The following is a 13140-nucleotide window of genomic DNA, read 5'->3' as shown; positions in this document are numbered from 1 at the left end:
GGATACAGAAAATGTGGTACATTTACACAATGGAGTACTACTCAGCTATTAAAAAGAATGAATTTATGAAATTCCTAGGCAAATGGATGGACCTCTAACCCTATTTCCATAAGAGGGATAATACCAAAAATATACAAAGAACTCAAAAAGTTAGACTCCAGAAAACAAACAAACAAACAAACAAACAAAACCAAATAACCCTCTCAGAGACAGAGGGGAGGTGGAAAAAGGTGAAGAACTCTTGGAGGGGGTACAGAGGAGGGGCAACATTTGGAATGTAAATAAAAATGTAAACACTTTTTTAAAGCCCATGTCAGTTACAAAGTCTCTCTCTCTCTCTCTCTCTCTCTCTCTCTCCCTCTCTCTCTGTCTGTCTCTCTCTCTCTCTCTGTCTCTCCCTGTGTCTCTCTGTCTGTTGGTCTATGGATCAGGGATCAGGATGTAACTGTCAACAACTTCTCCAGTGCTACCATGCTTGTCAGACACATTACCTGGCATGATGATAATGGGTCAAAACTCTGAAACTGTAAGCCAGTTGCAATTAAATGCTTTTGTTTATAAGAGGATCCTTGGTCATGGTGTCTCCTAACCTTTATAGAACAGTGACTAAGACATATACCAATAGGAAAATATTCCTGCCTTAATAATAAGCACACTTGACTGTCCTCCAAGTGACACTCTGTCGGAGAGCTTAATATGATGCAGAGCCTCTGAGATGCAGGTACATAACAAGAAAATCCAGACATCGACAGAGAATCTTCCAGAAGTCTGCCAACATTGTTACGAAAGTTGCACAGTTCAGAGTAAGGTATAAAGCAGGAGAAGCTGTCCCAAAGGTCATTTCAATGACACTCATGGATATTTCCCTAAGTTGTGGTCACATAACGTATGGAAGCTAAATTGTCCATACTGAACATACACTCATCACACAAACAAAGTCAACACGTAACTCCTGGTCGTGATTCGACTAACTAACATTTTAACAACAACTCAAGAATTACTCCTGCCTGTAATGACTTGGTAAACTAATCCATCTGGCTTGCAATTCCGTAAATTAAGATTGACAGAGTCTGAGGACACCTTTGCAAAACTGCATCTTGTACCTGAAGAGCCCTTACAGGCTTTCATAGGAACTATTAAATTGTTCCCGTGAGGCCATTGTGAGATAAAGTGGATGTTTTTCTCAGAAAAATTCAGATACAAAGAGGTTTAAATGATGTTTCCAAAGCAACAAAAGACATTTTTCTATCTCGTGGGCTCTCAGATTCAGAACCACGGGGTGGCATGTGCATGAACAGCCAGCCCTGCGAGTTGCTCACATGACAGAGAAAGAGAGCAATCAGGTTAATTTCACTATGCTATCTGAGGATCACAGCCTAACCATGCTCTCATCTGGTTCACTTAGCTCCTCCCAAAGTCTCCTGTTCTTGTTCTTTGCTGGGAAAAGGAAAACATAATTTATTTCAGACTTTGATGTAAGGATTGCAGATGTCAGATAAGTGTTGTTTTCTCTCCCGTTCTGCCTGTACAAAGCATACGCCTTCAGTAATTCCTCATGTCGAAGGCAGGGGAAAAATTCCATGAATATATCTAGGCTTATAAAAATTAAGAATTCTGATTTTGATGCAATTACAGTACCTAATGGAGGAACAAAAGCTTTTTTAAAGTCTTTATTATAAGTAACCACTTCTAATGTTGCCAAGTTCAGTCATTCGACTCTGTCCCTCTTATTCCAATTTTCTGTTTTTTAATGTAGATTTGTTTTTACTGATAAATCTCCAATCTCCTATAAAAATATCCTAGGTTAATGTCAGTTTTCACTTTATGGGAGCAAAGCCAATAGCAAAACCTTAAGGAAGGTCATTCCTGAAACGATGCTATGTTTGCTGCACAAGAGAAAATCATCTCCCTCCTACCCCATTTGAAGCACGAGAATCAAATGGTAAATCGTAAATCATGAAAGCCACATGCCACTTTTGTAGGTGAAACTCTTCATTTGCTAACAAATTCAGGCAAATTAATTGTGGAGTTGAGAAAGAATAAAGGAGGTTAATTAAAGCCAATGAGAATCTCATCGTGTTGTAATTATGAAGACTACATTGTTCCTTTAATGTGAAATAGATGCTAAAGTAAAGATCAAAGTGCACCTACAAGGAAAAAAAAACTATAAAAATCTCCAGGTCTTATATTACAGACTTACTGGGCTGTTTTATAATTATTTTAAGTAGAGATATCACCTCCCTCTCCTGTTTGAATTGTAAATGCTCTTCAGAGAAGTGGCATGCAATTTTGTATTCATAAGGAGTTATAGAGTTATAAAAGACTGACTGTACGTCTTTTTTGAACATGAATGATAGTAGAGACAGGATGAAGAAGAAGAGGAAAGAGAAGAGGCATGGCACTGACCTTGAATGTGAATTTGATTTTCTTCAGAATGTCCCTTACAACTAATCCTGAAATCCCAAATACCTCCTGCCATCTGCCACATTAACTTTGACACACTTTGTCAATTTGTTTCCAAGAAAAATAAGCTCATTCTTTTTTATATTAAGACATGTCCCCATTTTTAATATATCTATTCTTTCACTTCTTTCAAAGCACCTGTTTCCTGGGAGGCTTGCTACACAGCATAGAAAGATGTTTTTTTAAAAACTAAAATCTATGCCCTAGAAAGAACAGGAACCAAAGCTGACTGGTACTGATTTTATAAATCCCTGACTTCAAAACACCTACTAATTAACATTCTAAAATAAATGCGTTGAATCATTGGTACTTATTGCTTTATGTTAATTCTTACTACCTTTTAAAAGTGTACAAGAGGCTAAAGGAGACTAGCAAATATAGTTGCCCCAATGGATGGTTGTGTGTGTGCATGCATGTGCATGTATGTGAGTGTGTGTGTGTGTGTGTGTGTGTGTGTGTGTGTGTGTGTGTGTCTAAGCTCTGACACTGTGTTTGCCCATGAAAACATGTCTTAAGGTCAGAACTTGACATTTCATATGTTCCTCAATCAGTTTCCCACCTTTCCTTTTTCTTTTTTTGAGAAGCAATGATGCTGCACACAACCTTTGATGTCATTTGTGCAGATCTGTACTCAGGAAATAATGATTACACAGCAAGCACTTTGCCTCCGTAGCCTTCTTCCTAGCACCGGCTAACAGCCCACTCTATTCTATTATATGTACGGTATCATGTACTTTTTTAGGCTTTACAAGAAAAGAAAACTCAGCAAGTATTATAAATAAACTTTATGCATTAATAAGACAGAAATTTTAGCAATGACCCAAAGAAAGCTGGGCTTGGGTGTGTGAAGGCTCTGCAGATGGAGCCATACTGAGATATCAGTTCTATGTCCCTGTGATGACATCAGAGCAGCCAGAAATGAGCGGGCAGGGACACATGAATATATAAGCACCTTCTGAGCCTAAGACTCTTGGTCTGTCAAACTTATCAGCACATTTTGAGCAAAGACAGGTTTGTAAATATTATTAGAATATCTGTAATGTACAGCTGGAAACAAACATACTCCTTGTCCAAGATGTTACTCATTCTTCACAGGTCAGACTTTTCACAGCATCTCTGCAGGAACCAAGATGACTTTCAAACCCCTTGCTCTCAGCTAACAAAATTTGTTTGCTAGAATCAGAGCCTTTCTGTCCCCAGCTCTACAGGTTCTTGTTTTTTGATTTTTTTTTTTCAGTCTTCCCATTTTCTCTTCCTAGCTAGGAGCATTGGCCACTGAGGCCAATTCCTTTTCTCAGCTGAGCGAGAGCCCTCTTAGCCAGCTCCACAGGAAAGCTGGAACATTGTTGTCCTTCACTCCCCAGTGTGCTTGGCCTGCTCAGATAGACTTTAAGGCTAGGCAAGGCCCAAGGGCTACAGCTTAGCTCTCTCATTTTATCTCTTTTGTCCTCTAAGGAAAGGATTTCTCTGACTTGAAGCAAGACTTCAAAAGGGAAACATTTTTGCAGTTGACAAAGTCTCCACTTTAGTATTTGAGAATTAGTAAAATTGCCTTGAGTTAGAACTTTAATTTGATGGGGGCCATTCTTGGAACATCCTCTGCTGACTCCCACGTGAGAGTCTTCTATTCCTTTTGCTTACTTGCTTACTTACTTACTTTATTTAGTTATTTTGTAAATATTATTATTTATTGGTCTTGAACTTACCTGCTACCCCAATCTTCCAAATGGTATAAGCTGCCAGGTCTGCAGAGCTGCTTAAGGAGCTGTGTGGTGTAACATAGTTCCTGCCCTGGGGACCACTCTCAGGCAGTTGGTCCCCAAGTGCTGATGACTGCTGTTGCCTGAAACTGATCTGCTGTCTCATCTATTTGTTTTATTTTCAATCTCTTTCTGGGAAATATGCTTCTGCCATTCCTTAGAGCCAATCACGTCACAATAAATGAAACAGATGTGGTTCTCAGGAATGAGGAATGGAGGTGGTCATGCGGCTGTGGAGGCTGAGGAACAGACCTCCTGCTTGGCTTTAGGGACATGGGAAAGGATCTAGACAACATAACCACAGAGGCCATAAAAGCCTACAAGGCCCTTTGTAGAAATTGCTCATTGCAAAACTTGGTCAAACTTGGAATTCTATGAGGAGCCATGTGTATCCCCCAGGTCAATGACTGCTGCATTCATTAGCCAGGGTGAACTTAGGACATCAAGGATAGAGACTTAAAGTGGTCTCTAGAAGAAAAGGCATGGATAGGAAAAGAAGGAAGTTATAGAAATCAGCTGAATGATAGATGGGTTTATTTCATAGGAGGAAGGCTTGTGTATGATCTAGAAACAAATAGTATCAGAAGGAGAGTCCATAAGCCATGGAGTTGCTAGGATCAGGAAACAATGATTAGAGGATACACAGATGATGCTCGAGCATATAGAAAGTTAGTAATTTGCTCTCCTAGCTACTTGAAATATTGGAGATAATAATGCCTAGAGAGATATTAGAGAGAGCTAGCTGCTCTACTTGCACACATTTTAAAACTTTGGAAGAAATTTAACTGGAATAGTCTGTCCCCTTTCTGTTCTTACATGAAAATAGTTACTTAAGACTGTCTGATGTATCAGGAAACTGCAAGAGCTGTGCCCAGCAACCCGTGAAGAACAGGCTGTATAAAAACTATGGAAATGTGCTATTGCTTTGTGTTAGTTTCCTTTTCAGGAAGCATGTGTGGGGCGGGGGGGTGGGGAGGTTAGACTAATGATCTGGGATTCTTAAAATGTATGTAAATTAAGGGATTACTAAAAAAAAAAGATTAACAATGGTTAAAGCCTTGATGATGTAGCTTTAGTAATAGAAGACTATGTTCGGGCTCTCTGGTCAGAATGAAGAATGAGAAGAGAGACAGCATGCATCCACTACTGACTCCAAGTCCTTACTGAATCAGGGCAGCTCTCAGGACCCTCCTCACATTGAGGCTGGACTTGGGCAAGAGGCTACCATGTTTTGTTTGGTTATGTCTTTCCATTACCTGCTCCTGGAGTGCACTCACTCAAATGTTACTCTGTTTAAATATCTGCTCATGCTTCTCCATGAAAACTCTAGATTTATAATGTTTGCATTTAATACTCAGATTTCAGCACATCACATACATTTCAAATGTTTCCTAGTGATTACTTAATTTGCTTGTCGATGCAAGTGGATGGCTTATCAAGAGCCTACATCTATTTTCTGCAGGTTCTAGGGCTAGGAAGGCTGAAACCAGAGGGGCAGTGTTTCAGGTGCTGCTGGGAACTCTCTTCTGGGTAACAAACTACTCTTCTGTGACAAAAAGAATGACTTAGCTCTCACATCATTTACTTAGTCTTGTTACTACCTGAAGTTTAACACAGTAAACCAAAGTCGAAAAATCAATGGGTGAACTCTTAAAAAAGACCCACTATCTTTGTCGACAAAAGCCAGTTAGAATAGGTGGCATATTGCATCACTAACATCTAAAGGCCTAGGGCAGAACTGAGCATCTAGTGGGTGATAGTAAATATAACCTAGTCAGGCCAATACTCTCTCTCTGTACCCTGCCACCTCCTCTCCCTTTTCACCAGGATAGTACAGTTCAGGTTTGTTCTCATTTAATTAGCTAATTAGCATGCTAATTGCATTTCCTGTTCATTCCCTTTAATCCCTTTCCTTTACTGTTGGCTGATTTTCTTCCTGAAAGCTGAAAATTATCTTCTCTGAAACTTCCAATGTGAGACAGTGTGCCAGGTTCTTTTCAACATGGGAACCAATCAAATCCAGAGTCATCCCTTCACATCGCAGTGGACTCTGACAAGCTGCTATACATTTCTAACATTTAGGACATGTTTGATAACACCCAGTTATAAGTTCTATGTGTGGTCAAAGTGATGTGTTATCACTGGACAAGACGGAGGAGAAGAACAAAAGCACAAAGCGACCAACAATGAAACTGGGGCCACAGAAGAGCTGCCCACGGCTGAGCTACTCAGGAACTGTTTGTGTTACTAAGATGCCTCCTACCTCCACCCTCCTGTTCTGGGGAAGGAACTTATCAATAGTTACAGCTGCAAGCTCGACCCCCTCTGGGATTGACTGTATGCAGGTTTACAACAATATTGTCTTTGAATCATAAATAACAGTCTATTTCCCCCCACCCCCAGAGTTCTCTTTTTCCTTTCCTTAGCTCCTGACCTCCTTGCTATGGGAAACAGTGATGTGAAGATCTCATGATTCTTCCCATCCTTGAATTTGTAGAGGCATCTCTGATCAGAGGTTACAAACAATTTATATTCCTTATTTGAAAAACAAGGGGTGGAGGTGTTTCGAAGACTTTGTTTAAAAGTCTCTCCTTTTCTCAACATTCCCATGTAAAGGTGTTCAGATTAAAATTATAATTGCTGAATATGTAGAAACGGATGTGACTTAATTTCACACCATCATAAATGTATAAATATCATAGCTGAATCATTGAAAGTTTGGGGCTATCTATAGCAAAGACAGGTAAGTCTAATTGGATATCTCCCATATGAAGATTATCTATGCCCAGTCCTACTTATCTTCCAGATCATATGACTGGGTATATTCTAAGTGGCATGGCATCACATGTAATGCTCTTCATGGCAGAAACCTAGCTTGAGCAGCATCAAGCATGGTTTATTTTAATGAAGATCCACAGAAAATGCATATTTTGGTTATGAACTGTATATATTTTAATTACAATAATTTATAAGCAATAGGTCAAACTGTTATAACAGTTTATAACAAACACATGCACCTCACAAAATGGAATTATAACAACTGGCAAGACCCAGGAAAGAAGTTCAAATTCTTAATCAATGTTGTTCCCTAATAAATCCTCAAGAAGATACTATCAGCTAGGTCTCCAGAGTTTCCTAGGTAAGCAAGGCCTCTTTTTAATAAAATTAAAGTGTACCTAAGTCTATTCAAACATAGACAATGGAAAAGCATGCTGTCTCCATTACATTGGTGACACATAATGAAATGTCAACAGGGAAGGTCTGCAAGGACCAGGACCAGCAGGAACTTGCTCACAAGGCTGCTGAGACTATAAAATGGGACAGCTACTTTAAGCTGTAGTTTGGTAATTTCTTTTAAAAATCCTATATTGTTAATAGATTATTTAGTCATCATATTCCTTGGTTACACATATGAGTGAGTTGAGTTGAAGACCGGTTCCCACAAGTCTGAAAACAAATGTTTTCAGCATTTTCTTAAGAACCTTTCTTTCCTTTCCTTTTTGTTTTTTTGTTTTTTTGTTTTTTTGTTTTTTTGTTTTTTTGTTTTTGTTTTTTTTTTTTTTTTTTGAGACAGGGTTTCTCTGTGTAGTCCTGGGTGTCCTGGAACTCACTCTGTAGACCAGGCTGGCCTCGAACTCAGAAATCCACCTGCCTCTGCCTCCCAACTGCTGGGGTTAAAGGCATGTGCCACCACTGCCTGTCTAGCAGCTTTCAAAGCTAAGGTTAATTTGAGCATAATATAATGAATGGATAAACTATAATAATTAAAATATCATCTATGATCTCACAAGCACACACACACATGCACACATATACATGCATGCACACATGTGCACATATATACTAGCACACATACACATGATTGCATATACACACACACACCTTTGCCAAATGGAAGAAATCAATATGAAAAGCCTATATGTGGTATGACACAGATTATATCACATTCTGGAAGAGGCAAAATTATGGAAGGCAGAAAATATTGTCAGGGGAAGAGAAAATGTTAGGGCAGTGCATATATGCAAATATGCAAATATGTGATTACATAGTTTTCCAACCTACAGAAAAGACATACCAGAAGGGAATCATTTTTATAATGGAGAACATAGGAATGTATTAATATGAGGTCATCAATTATAACAAGTTATTACACAAATACAGGATGTCTGTAACAGTGGAAACTGTATGTGTAGGGGAAGGCCACACACAGAAATTCTCTGTATTCTCAAAATTAACTTTTCTCTAACCATAAACCTGTCTCGACACACGCAGGGTGTGTTGGTTGACAGCTCCTATTACTTAAGTGGAAGCTAAGAAAGCAGAGGAAACAGTGTTCAGATCCTATGAGTCTGAAGCTCTGTATACTAATGAATTTAGTCAGGGTTTGCATTGTGCCCTGCATCACTGAAACCACTAGCCTTTGTTGAATGATCACAAAGATAACAGATTCAAGACTCATCCACAGTGGCTTAAACGTGGAAATGATTCTAAAAACAAACAAACAACAACAACAACAAAAACCCAAGTAGGATAGACATCAGAGTATCTTCAACACCTTTAGGACAGACTTTGCTGGGAGCTATTTCTGAGCCAGAGTAGAAGAGATCTTGTAGGCACTAAGCTATGGAGGAGCATATGCTTGGGATGAAGGAAGGAATACTAAACTCAAATTTCTCAAGACAATATTAAGATTAGAGGTAATGCTTAGATGCAACTAACTACGGAAAATGGAAACTCCAAATTATTTTTGGTTAATAAATTCGTCTAAATCAGGAATCCTGTTATGAAAGGTTATTTTAAAAACAGGGAAATGTGTGAAGAATTCAAAAGCATAATGTCTACTGCTCTTCAATAGAACTCCCAGTTCTCTGTCTTATGCCAACGCAGTAAGGTTGGACAGTGTCAGCCCTGGAGCTTCTTGGTGATGCCAGTTGACTGTTCTTTTGAGCAGGCTCCTAGGTATCACATGAAAAAAAAGTCACAGTCCTTCCTACTGTTGACTTACATCCGAAGTGTCTAGCTTACTGCTTTGCAAGGATTCTTGCTTCACCATGTCACCCTAATTCAAATGTGAAGATAGTATCTGCTGAGCACTGACATCGGAACCTACTTCACAGTAAAGATGATAATCATGAAAGCAAACATGTTATAACCAAACCCTGAGCATCTTAATGTTTCCCGGGACATTATCCATCTGTATACAAGTTTCACTAACCTTCGAAGAACAAAAAACTGAAGACAGGAGTCAGCTGTTACCTATGATGAAATCTCTTGCATTCTTCTGACAGTAGAGTCTCTTGTCTCACATAAGCCTTTCTCCACTCCTGAACACAGCAGTCCTTGACGTGGCTCTAACAGATCTATGAGGAAGAGAAAATACATAAGAAACACGAACACTGTGCTGTGTATTGTTCAGATTCTCTTTTTGACACTGAATAAATTTCCCACGTATCTTGCATCAAGCTGTTGTACAAAAATTTGCATCTGGAGAACACTTAAAAAGCCCTTTTCTGCTGGGCTGTGATGGCTTATACCTTTAATTCTAGTAGAGGCAGAATGATCTCCGAATTTGAGGGCAATGTGGTCTACATTGTGATTTCCATGACAGCCAGGGAACAGAGAAAAACCATGTCTTGGAAAACAAAACAAGAAGAACAACAAAATCTCTTTTCTTACTTTACGTCATGTATGATCCAAGGATCTTAACCACTTCTAGGGAATGTTTCACTCACTACATATGCATTTAGATTTAACTTGCCATTTTACTCATCTCTGAGGTGGACTAACACATTGTGGCACCTAAATTCTATTTCTCCTTTCTGACCCAACTTCTCTAGTGGAATCCCAAGCACTCTACCAATCTTGTAGCAATGTTAACCTGAGTGACTGGGCCACTCTGTAAGACACTCTTCCATATTAAAACACATTCCATATGTCCATTTTTGGAACAACAACAACAAACACACAGACTGCTCTAATTCAATTCGATGAATCCATTTTCTACAAGCTATTCTTGGAAAGTCTCTTAAGCTGCTTTGTGAAGTTCCTTAGGAATTCTAGCCAAACCCACCCTTTACAGCCTTAAATATTTATGTCATAAAAAATATGTTTTAAGAGAGACTTGCAGTGGAGCATATAATTTTGTAGCTCCAAAATCTTCCAACCTGTTATACTTACATAACCATTCAGAGTGTTGTGTAGATGCAAGGGAACATCAAAGGTGTAGCTATGCAGAAACTTGGAGATATAAGGATGCCCAGGCTGTTTCCAAATCTAAAACTAAACCTGCTAGTCTGCTTGCTTTATCAAATAAGCTCTTTGTGAGAGCTTTTAGCATAGAGATATGAGTTTTGTGACTTTTTCAAATGCTTCTTCTAAGAATAGATAGATAGACAGATAGACATATACATACATACAAACATACATACATACATACATACATACATACATACATACATACATACGGGACTCTTAACAGCAAGTGAGCAGAGAATATGAAAAGGCATAACCAAAAATCCTCAGACCAATCCAAACACACCATGCTCCCACTGAACAGGGCCAGCACATTCCCACATTTACAGAATCAAAAACAGCAATTGTTTCTAAACCCAAACTTGGCTCAGCCATTGTAGACCATTTTTTGCTGTTTTGATGTTATTTTCTTAAAACAGAATTTAGGCCTTTTATAACCTCAGGCAGTTTATATACAGCTGTCCAGGAGGCCAAAATGGTGTTAAGTGACTTTCTTTCCTGTGAGCAAAAGCCAGCTGGGAAGACAGGTGCTGGTAATGTTGCTGTCATTGAGGATACTCAGGGCACTCTAAACAAACAATACCATGTATATACTTTGCAAGTCTAAGCTGGGACTGGTAGCATCTGACATATGAACTATATTGGAAAAGAGACTAATAGTCTAATAATAAATACATTTATCAGTCTAATGCTTAAATAATAAGAATGGCAAATGGTCTAATCTTATATCAAACTCTTGCAGATGAACACCATCCACTCCTCCACAACACTTTTAAATAAAGCCCCTTTGGGAACAAAACCCTTTTTAAAGAAAATGAAAACTTTCCATAGCCAGCTAGGATTACAAAATCTCTCAAGCCCTTTTGGGTTTTGAACCAATTTACTTGAAATTCTTGCTAAGAGGGAGGAGTCATTATAAGATTAAAGAGATGAAATAATATAATTATGTTGAAATTACGTATGAACCATGTAATTAAATTACTAAATCCCCAATTCTTGGGATAGTATTTAATATAAAGAAGAAAAAAGGCAACATAGTATTTGAAAGAATAAGTGAAGAAAGAATAAACTAATAAAAAGTCTAGTTTAAAAATTAGCTTTTGGTAAGAAGTCTACTACTGGGAAGAAAGCTTATATAATAAGCATTCTATACTGAGTCAACTATTGCCTTCTCTCTGATCTCCGTTTGCCCAAACTCTGGTCAGAAAATGTAGGGTGTGTCTAACATTATTTTGGCAGAGTAGCTACTTGAAACTGCAAGAGATATGGCTCAGATGTTAAGAATATTTATGGTTTTTGCAGAGGACCAGAGTTCCACCCCCATTACCACAATGTGGCTCACCAAGCCTGTAACTTTCGATTGCCCTAGTTTTGTAGACAACACCCCAGTGTGAGCATACATATGAGCATTTTTTTTTACAACATGTGTGTATACAAACACATGGAAAAGAGAAATCAATTTAAAAAATTAAAATGGCCGCTTGAATCCAAACTGCCTGAGATTCTAAACAACTTGAAATATAACAGTCAATGGCAGACAACGTGGCTTAAAAATGTCAAAAGGTCATTTCTTTTCTCTTACTTATGTGTGACAGGCTGAAAAAAAATCTCATATAAGTTTCACATATTTAATATTTAAGAAAAGTATGTAATTTGAAAAATGTTGTTAAAATAATTCTACTAGAGAAGCAGATGTCGTAGTACAAGTCTGTAGTTAAGGAACAGAGGAATCTGAGACAGCTGAATCAAGAGTTCAAGGTAAGCCTCAGCTAAAACATATATTCAAGGCCAGGGGGAGATGCAGAAGATGCTCTTTTAAATCAAAACAAATTTTATACACAATAAAAAGATAAATGATTAGAAGAGAGATATTTAATGATTTAATGGTTAACAGAATGCCTTTTTAGTATTTTCACACATAATTGCTTTTTCCCAATTTCTATTTCTCATATTCCTCAGTTTTTCACGATAATCTGTGTATGTTTCCTGGTCATTCTTTGATACTTATATATGTATATGGTCACTTGTAAAGACCATAACTCAGAAGATCTCAGAAGATGGAAAGATCTCCCATGCTCATGGATTGGCAGGATCAATATAGTCAAAATGGCTATCTTGCCAAAAGAAATCTACAGATTCAATGCAATCCCCATCAAAATTCCAACTCAATTATTCAACCAATTAGAAAGAGCAATCTGCAAATTCATCTGGAATAACAAAAAACCTAGGATAGCAAAAACTCTTCTCAAAGATTAAAGAACCTCTGGTGGACTCACAATGCCTGACCTAAAGCTGTACTACAGAGCAATTGTGATAAAAACTGCATGGTACTGGTATAGCAACACACAAGTAGACCAATGGAATAGAATTGAATACCCAGAGATAAACCCACAAACCTATGGTCACTTGATCTTTGACAAGGGACTAAAACCACCCACTGGAAAAAAGACAGCATTTTCAACAAATGGTGCTGGCACAACTGGCGGTTATCATGTAGAAGAATTGGAATTGATCCACTCCTATCTCCTTGTACTAAGGTCAAATCTAACTGGATTAAGGAACTACACATAAAACCAGAGAAGCTGAAACTTATAGAGGAGAAAGTGGGGAAAAGCCTCGAAGATATGGGCACAGGGGAATAATTCCTGAATAGAACAGCAATGGC

The 13140-nt window shown here is 38.2% G+C and overlaps 1 protein-coding gene across 4 annotated transcripts in view; it reads right to left on the bottom strand.

Moving 5' to 3' along the window:
* The window catches only part of B3galt1 (beta-1,3-galactosyltransferase 1), a 550921-nt gene that overhangs the window by 354727 nt on the left and 183054 nt on the right, over positions 1–13140 (bottom strand). For all 4 annotated transcript variants that reach the window (XM_029469665.1, XM_029469661.1, XM_029469650.1 and 1 more), the window contains exon 2: positions 9439–9583. The gene's annotated coding sequence lies outside the window, so the exon portion shown is untranslated. The remainder of the gene's footprint in view (positions 1–9438; positions 9584–13140) is intronic.

Source organism: Mus caroli, chromosome 2 (genome assembly GCF_900094665.2).
Source record: "Mus caroli chromosome 2, CAROLI_EIJ_v1.1, whole genome shotgun sequence".
Taxonomy (NCBI): Eukaryota; Metazoa; Chordata; class Mammalia; order Rodentia; family Muridae; genus Mus; species Mus caroli.
This window is presented reverse-complemented; position numbering and strand designations above follow the sequence as displayed.